Below are 9,567 nucleotides of genomic sequence, written 5' to 3' on the forward strand. Positions count from 1 at the left end.
TAAACACAGATGAATCAAGATGGATTCAAGGATTTTTGATGATGACAAAAAGCTCAAAAGTCAAGATCACCTCATGATAACAAAGATGATGACATTCAAGAATGAGTTCAAGATTGAGTCAAGAACACTTCAAGGATCAAGAGGAAATCTAATTTCAAGAATCAAGATTCAAGAATAATCAAGATCAAGATTCAAGACTCAAAGATTCAAGAATCAAGAGAAGACTTAATCAAGATAAGTATTAAAAAGTTTTTCAAACCATTGAGTAGCACAAGAAGTTTACACAAAATCATTACCAAAGAGTTTTACTCTCTGGTAATCGATTACCAGATTATAGTAATCGATTACCATTGGTTTTAAAACATTAAGATTTTCAAAATGAAGAGTCACATCTGTTGATGTGTAATCGATTACACCTTTATGGTAATCGATTACTAGTGACTGTTTTCGAAAAATTCATTTCCAAAAGTCACATTTCTTCAAGTGACTTGTTTCTGAAGATTCTTTCAAAAGTCATATCTTTTCAAGTGATTAGTTTTAAAGGAATTGCCAAGAGTTACAAGTTTTGACTTGAGTCATCAAGAAAATGTAAATATGTGACTGTCATACCCTAATTTCGTCTGGGGACCTTTGCTTGATGACATGAAACTTTTGTTTGGTCCTTGTGAGGTGCTTGGCACCCATCATTAGGCAATTTGTGAAATTCTGGGACATGTCGGAAAACAAAAGAAAATATTGATGCACAATCCGTAAGGTTCCGTGACACACCGGAAATCAAATGGAAGCATCGTTGCACAATTAGTGAGGTTCCGTAACATTCCGTAAGTCAAAAAGGGGATGATTATGTAATCCGCAAGGTTCCGTAACATTACAGAAAGAAAACAAGTATCGTTACGAAATTCGTAAGTTTCCGTAACTTTACGAAAAAAGAATCACCAAAAAAAGGTAGGGGGTGTACTTAGTAAAAATGGGGGTGCAAATAGCAACCAGGCCCACTTGGGCCCTCCAGAAGATTCCTCCAGAAGGCTGTTGCTTCTGGAGGAAGCAACCCTGCTCGCCTGGGCGAGCTGGGTGGCAAGCTTCTCCCCCAATTTTCTATAAATAGGGGGAGAAGTGAAGTGGAAAAGGGTTCAGCCCCTTAGACACTTCTCTCTCTTTCGAATTTGCTTAGAAAAATTGTTTCCGTGAAGAAAATCCAAGCCGAGGCGCTTCCGTAACGTTTCCGTGAGTGATTACGCGAAGGTTTTTGACCGTTCTTCGACGTTCTTCATCGTTCTTCAGTCTTCAACGGGTAAGTACCTCGAACCAAGCTTTTCGATTCATTCTATGTACCCGTGGTGGTCCACATTTGGTTTCGTGTATTTTTATTCTCGTTTCATTTATTTTTTATACCCCCTTTTGACGTGCTTAAGCCATTTTATTTAAGTCATTTCTCGCTTAACCTAAAAATAAAATAAATTTCCACCGATCGTTTGAATTGTATTATCCGTTAACTTCGGTTAAAATGAATTCCGACCGTTCGGTCGTGCCGTAACCACGTTGGAAATCAAAAAAGAGGTAAAATAATAATATAATAATAAAAAAATGTCTTTTAGTAAAATAAAGCGGAAAATCAATCGGACGTTTTCTCTTTGGGATTTCTCATTCTTAATTGAATTGACTAATAACTAAAGTGAAACTAAGGCTAAAATAAACTCGCCTAGTCAAGCTCGTCCACAAAAATAGATTTTTGAAAGTTTATCATTTCAATTTCTTACTAAGTAAAATGGATCATTTTTAAGGTCCAACGCCTTAAAATGATCACCTTTCAAATAAAAACGAATCACTTGATTCACGCATAAGAAAGAACTACGTAGGTCTGATTTCCTCATCGCAATTGAGGAATACGTAGGAGCAAAGGGGAAACACCCTTGTCGACCACAAAAAGAGAAAAAATATAAAAAGGGTATAAAGGATATAAAGACATAAAAAGGGAACGTAAAAATCAAAGTCATGTTTGCACATTCGATTAAAGGCTGCCGTCCCTTGGGACGGACGTGTGGGGTGCAAATACCTTCCCCGTGCGTAAATACAACTCCCGAACCTTTCACTTAAAAGTTCGTAGATCGCGTCTTTTCCGGTTTTTCCGACGTTTTCCTCAAATAAACGTTGGTGGCGACTCCGCGCGTATTCCTTTCATGGAACACGCATCCCGCGAGTCACGCGTCGCCCTCCCACCGAAGGGTAGGTTGCGACAGTGACCTTGGCATGAAAACCACACAACAATCTCATTCATATCCATCATCTCTTTCAATCATTCATTCTTTAGACAACAAACTTTTGTCAATTGATTTCTGAATCTCTTTGAACTCCTTCTTCTTCTTCCTTTGCCAAAAGATTTCTAAAGTTTTCTGGTTTTCCAAACCTTGAAAACAAAACTTGTGCTATTCATCTTTTTCATTCCCTTCTCCCTTTGCCAAAAAGAATTCACCAAGGACTAACCGCCTGAATTCTTTTTGTGTCTCTCTTCTCCCTTTTCCAAAAGAACGAAGGACTAACCGCCTGAATTCTTTTGTGTCTCCCTTCTCCCTTGTCAAAGAATTCAAAACGACACAGTCTGAGAATTCTTTTGATTCTTCCCTTTCCCATATACAAAAGATTTTAAAGGACTAACCGCCTGAGAATTCTTTTGTATCCCCATTCACAAAGTTTCAAAGGTTTAACCGCCTGAGAACTTTGTCTTAACACATTGGAGGATACATCCTTTGTGATACAAGTAGAGGGTACATCTATTTGGGTTGTTGACTGAGAACAAGAGAGGGTACATCCACTAGGTTGTTCAAAGAGAACAAGGGAGGGTACATCCTTTGTGGATCTTTGCTTGTAAAAGGATTTTTACAAGGTTAAAAAGAAATCTCAAGGACCGCAGGTCGCTTGGGGACTGGATGTATACACAGGTTGTTGCCGAACCAATATAAAAACTCTTGTGTGTTTGTCTCCTTCTTCCCTACTCTTTTAATTTCCGCTGTGTATTTTAATTCCTGCTTTTACTTTTGGTTAAATTTCTTTTTTGTTCTTCAGTTACTTAACAACATAGTAAAAGCCTTAGAAGAGTAAATTTTTAATTAGTAAAGGTTTAGGAATAATTAATTCAACCCCCCATTCTTAATTATTCTGAGGCCACTTGATCCAACATAATTTACCTGAAATTGAGAGGAAATGATTATTAAACACACAAAATGGGAGTACTAAGTATTTATTACCTATCTTTAACAAAAAGTAATTACAACATTACAAAATAACCATAAATTGGAGGAGTTTGATACAATTTACACAGGTTTTATACACAAAAGTTAGTCGTATTCATCGACTTGTAGAAGACCAAAAAGAAACTGGAAGAAGTTGCCCAGTCTGGAAGCAATGACGGCGTCATTGACCCTCCATCTCCCATCAGACGCCACGTGAAGTGGAAGATGGCCCGCACCAAGAAAACTGGGCAGATGACGTCTGAGGCAGTAAAGGAAATCGCTGAGATGATCATAAGTCATTGTCAATTAAGAATTATAACTATGTTTCTTTATTCTGTGAATGCCTAAGACAAATATATTTGTTCTATGCAGGATTCTTTGGAGGAGCAGGCGTCACAGGGATCGTTCATCCCTCATGGACGTCAGGATGTCCTGACTGTCGCCATTTGGGCGACCAGAGCACCCTGGTCATGTCCGTGCTGCTGGAGCCGGTGTCACCATCAAGAAATATTTTGGATCGGCTCCACGAACGTCCCACAATTCTTCCTCCCTGCCTCCTGAAGACCTACAACAGCTAACCCAACAAATCAGGGACTAACTAGAGGAGTCGATCACAGAAAAAGTGACTCGGCAGATGATGGCATCTTTCATCCAAATGTAGTCCTAGTTTCAATCCCAGATGCAATCTTAGGGACTTGCACTGCCTCCAGAGCCTATGGTTGGTCCCTCAGGTCCTCGTGTCAGCACAAAGGAGTGTTGTGTTGATCCCTCAAGGAACGATCTTGAGACGGGTGACTCAGACAAGTGTGGGTTGTAAATCGAAGCAAATCCTCCCCGCCTGGTTACCCTAGGAATAGTTTATAAGGGATCAACAATTCACAACATTCCTTTGTTGCCTGGCCAAGTGAAGGTTGGTGTTGAGGAGGTTAAAGATGCACAAGCTCCCGTTCTTGTACCCACTGATGAGGTTACCTTAGTGGGGCAGACACTTAACACCTTCCTTGCTTGGCCGACACATCTCGTGAAGCCTTTATCAGAACATGTATTTTACTTTGATTATATGCTTATTTTTTTCAATTAATTTATTCAGGGTAATTATTTAACTATGTTTGATCAGCATGCAGCTGTTTCTCCAACAAAACCTCCACAAAGGCCGGATCCTGCGGTCGATGATCCGCTATATCTGATGACATTGACTATCCCAGAGCTTTTCTTGAAGCCCTTCCAGGTTAACTGGGATGCTACCATGTTCGGTGTGTTTAATCCACACTTCCCATTGTACATAAAGCACGAAGATCTCTCTGGAATTGCACACAGTGGTCAATGTCTGAGCACATTTGTCATACAGTTGTGGATTTTGTAAGTCAATTTAGCTTATTGTTAATTACCTAAGTTATTGCTTTAAATTCATACATAATTAACTTTGTCTTAACAACAACAGGCATCTGACTGAAACAAGTATGCGAGCGGGGAATTCCGATGTGTATGGATTCCTCAAGCCACAGTCTATTCAGAGATCTGGGCAATCACAATTTTGCTCCGAAAGTTACATCAAGAGTTGGATGCAGAGTTCAAAACGCGATGTATACCTTGGAGCCTACTTAAATGGGTAAGTAAAACAAAACAACTGAATTTAATTAATGTATACTACTACAATAATCCATATTCGTCTCCACTGCAACGAACATTGGCAAATGGTGGTCATTCTGCCCAAGGAAAACCTTGTTGTCTGGTTTTGTTCCTTGCATAATAGGCCAAACAACTACCTTAAGGGAATAATTAACAGGTCAATGTTGTTTTCAATACATTTGCATTGACATTACTCAACAACATCAATTTTTAAATTTTCCTCGTATTCAACAGTGCTTTGAAAGGACTTGATGATACTCCACAGCCTAAATCCAAGGCTGCTGCTAGGTGGATTGTCGTTAAGGTACGTGATTTAAATAAAACTTTTACTTATATATACTGCTTATGTGTGTGTACACTAATTGTAGTTAACATTTAATTAATATCCAAATTTCATTATGTATTTAGTGTAATAGACAAAAAGGAAGCACTGAGTGCGGCTATTACGTCATGCACTGGATGTCCACCATCATCTTAGGAAGTTTCAAGAATAACTAGGAAGCGGTAATTGTTTATTTCAAACAAAGTTGATTTTCTTATAATTGGTATTACATTATTAATTTATCTTTTATTTGATCATGCAATATTTTAACGATGCTAGACCATTGGAGCCAGAGAGATTAAAGGAACTTCGCATCCAGTGGGCACAATATCATCTCTGACTTAAAGATCAAACTTAGGATGTTAGGAAAATTAGGATGTTAGGGAATTCATTTTAGCTTACTTAATTAGTTTACACTACTTGATTTACATTTTTGCAATTTGCTATGTCATTTGAACATTGAATGTTATTTATTGATAGTTCTTAATAAATCATTTATTCATATTTATCAATTCATAATTTACTATAGCTTTCTGCTAAAAACTGCTTGAAAGCAAAATGCAAATGATGTCTGCTGTGAATTGTGGTCTAAAATTTCTTTTTACAGATTAAATTTTGGGTTTTTTTGTAAAAACAGAAAGTGTATATAAAAAAACCTTAAAATAACATGGGTTATTTACAAAAACCGATGTTAATATACACTAACAACATCGATTTTTGAAAAAAACCAATGTGAACATACAACTTAACATCGATTCTTCCAAAAACCGATGTTATTTACGTACATTAACAACGGTTATTTACAAACCCCGATGTTAATCTTCAAAACGTTAACATTGGTTCTTATAAAAAAACCGATGTTAACTCACACATTAACATCGGTTTTTATACAGAACCGATGTTAAAGTTTCTAACTTAACATCGATTTTGTATAAAAACCAATGTTAACATTCAACATTTATACACTTATTTTTGTGTAGTTCTTAATATATAACATCGGTTATTTAGATAACTGATGTTGGTAGTTTTATGTTAACATCGGTTTTTCAAAATCGATGTTAACCATAATACTTTCAACATCGGTTAAGAATCGATGTAAAAAGTCGTAAATAACCGATGTAAAAAACATATTTTCTAATAGTGTTTGTTCATCTTATATTCAATTTCTTGTTCGTCTTATTTTTTTTAATATTACCTTAAGAAGATTTTCGTTTGATTACTGGCTTACACTGAGTCATGTATTGAGCACACTTTAATTTTGCTCTAAAAGTATTTTGTTTAACTTGTTTTGTTGTTTGTCCTTCTTTTTGAGAGAGCTAGAGAGAAATGAAAAGCATTGACATGGAGTGTCATTATTCTTTTTATGTTCTAATTTTGCGGTACTTGTACCCTTATCCATTAAAATAAATCGGATATTGCCCGTATTCATTCTCTATCAAAGTGAACATTTCACGTCAAAATTGAAACATGTCCAAAAAGGTACCCACGGGTTTGAATTTACTTATCATGTCTACTTTTTACTAATCTTAAGGCTTAAATTATAACAATATTGTGTCACTTGCTAGTCTCCTCTCCCTATTTATAATCCTTCACCTAGGAACTTCGTTGCCAAATGTTTGATTGAAACTACTATTCCTGGAGTGTTTAGGGAAAGTCGACCTAATACAACATTATATTAGCCATACAATCAACCACTAAGAACCTAATTGGTATTGTCTTTTTTTCTTGTTTATTCCTACTGCGTGGAACATCTTCAAGTATTTCATGGGTTGTATCGGGTCCCTTGTAAAATTTATTAAGTCACTTTTGTAGGTTTTAAATTGTTGCTTATAAATTCTCATCTAGCTTAACACCTTATAATATAGAATATTTGTCGAACTTCTTTGGTCTACAAACACTTTTCTTATATCTACGTACATTTGTAATGATGACTCAAATAAACATTAGTTTATCAATTTTAGGAATGGCATTCTTATAATCTTCATAAGGAAAATAGATGATCATACGCCTCGCTCGTACTCTTGAGTTTTGAAGGTTCAAATTAGCTTGAATTTCCAACATAAAAGGATTTTTTTTGTAGGAATCCCGACCCTATGCAAATCCACCTGAAATCATTTGAATTTGGATCAACTGAGTATGATAAATGTTCTTGACTGTTAATTGCCTATGCATTATGGTGATAGGAATCGAAATTGTCGAATTCCAATAGACTAAACTAATTATTTTGTTTAAAGTGAGGTTGGTGGTCATGCGGACTTTAATGACAGAGCTGACCAAACTAGTAAATGAATAACTCCCTAAATTCAAACTAGGGCAAGCGAGGATGATGATACTTATATAAAGGAATTTTGATGCTTATGTCAGCAAAGAAATCCCACAAAATGTATGATATTAATAAATATGCATACTAGTAATACTAATGCAAACACTATTTATAAATGTGAAGATGGATTAAATTTCTATTCAATGCCCATTGCCTACAAAAAAGGGTTATATGTTGTTAAATTATTGTGAAATTACTTTAATTTTTAGTGTATTTATCCATGTTTACATATCTAATGGATCTAGGACGCGAGTTAGGCACTAGGCCTATTTCGTAACAACAACAAATACTTGTTTGTGATACTTGTTTAAATTTAATATATATATATATATATATTAATATAATTTGAATTTATCCTTTTTAAAAAAATGTTTTACAAACTATTTTTTGAGAAAAAACTTAATTAATTAATTAAAAATCATGTCATGTTTTTCTATTTATTTAAATATTTGAATAAATATTAAATTAGTACATGTTAATTTTTTAAAAATTTTATAAATAATTTTTTTAAATCAAATTAAATGAGAAAATTATATCACAATACGTAAGAAAAAATATAGTTATTTATATATTTATACAAATATTACGTTAATAAAATTAATATTTAATTTAAGTCTATTTTACTTAAATATATTATATATTCATCCACGTCATGTCTAAATTAATATTTAGATTTCAATAGGTAAATCATAAATACAAAAATCGAAAAGAATTTGGACATGGTGTGGATGAAAATAGCTTTAAAAGTTCAAATAAAAGCTATTTCTTTTTTTTTTTTTTTAAAAAAAAAGGAAAATGTGATTCTGAACTATGAAGTACAGAGCGTTTGTTTCTGGTTTTTGGATACTGCCACTCTTTCACGGTGAAATTCAAGCTCGTTTTCCTTTCAACTCAAAATCCCTAATCATCAACACGAAGGGTTTGTGGACCAAAACGCTGCGTTTCCATTTCACTCACAATCTCAAGCTAACCCAGCTCTATCTTATGGCGTATCAGGTGAGTGAATTTTGCTTTCTTGTTCATTCTCGACATATAATGCAAATAAGTTTGGATTTTGGAAGTGAATTTATTTATTTATCATTATGGCAATTAACAAATATCGTTTTTCTTAACCTTTGCTCTTTTGGAAGAGCCAAGAATCAAATAATTATGAATGGGTTGTAATGGGAATGCTCTTTGAGAATTGTAAAAGTGTAAACGTGATTTTGGGTCAGTAACTGTAGTGAAAGTTACTGTATTTATTGGAGATAATGTGATAGTTCTCAACGTGTAGTTTTATTGAAAATGAAGAAAAAGAAAAGGTTATTGAATTGAATGGTTTCTATATATATTTTGAAACAACAATATGAGCAGGTGATCTGAAAAGCTGACTCTAATAATAGATGGAAGTATTTGCTTTGCAAATTGTGGCTTAAATGGTTGCTGGAGATGAAGAAAAAAGGTTATTGGATTGAAGAGTTTCTGTGTATTTTTTGGACAGGTGTGTTCTGAAAACAGACTCTAAGTATAGGTGTAATAATTTACTTTGCAAATTGTAGGTTTTTATGTGATTAACATTTTGTTTCAACTTTCAACAAGGCAAAGCTGGTCTAGATTATTCCCGTGTCTAATTTCAATGCTGTAGCAGATAGTTCCTCGTGGTTTAATGAAATTATTGTCATGAGCAAATTTTCTGAGGAATTCTTGCAGTTTTTAATTTAGGATTCAATAATCCTGCAGTAACATTCTTTGTGGCTTTATGTTGTGAATTTCTTAAAATTTAATTAGTCTTGTTCACTTGTTAGACTTTAAGATTATTGTATTCCTTAATATCCAACTTTCCAACACGATGTCTGTTCTTTATATAGGACAAATTCACTCTTTTAGAAACCTCTAACATCAATGTGTGAGCTATGAGTACAATTATTTTTTCAAATTAAAATGAAATTTAATTTTAACTTTATACTAACTTCAATTTGTTTTTTCCATGAGAAATGCTTCACTTTTCTATCAAGGGTTTTCTGAACATATAAATATCAATTTTCTCTAATATTTAATATTTATAAAAAAAAATGAGATTTGTGGAT

General features: G+C 34.3%; 1 pseudogene; it reads left to right on the forward strand.

Annotated features, from left to right (window-relative positions):
- The window catches only part of LOC106796170 (uncharacterized), a 35,764-nt pseudogene extending 31,174 nt beyond the window's left edge, over nucleotides 1-4,590 (forward strand).
- Nucleotides 4,591-9,567: the final 4,977 nt, after the last annotated feature.

The sequence above is a fragment of the Glycine max genome, chromosome 15, assembly GCF_000004515.6.
Source record: "Glycine max cultivar Williams 82 chromosome 15, Glycine_max_v4.0, whole genome shotgun sequence".
Taxonomy (NCBI): domain Eukaryota; kingdom Viridiplantae; phylum Streptophyta; class Magnoliopsida; order Fabales; family Fabaceae; genus Glycine; species Glycine max.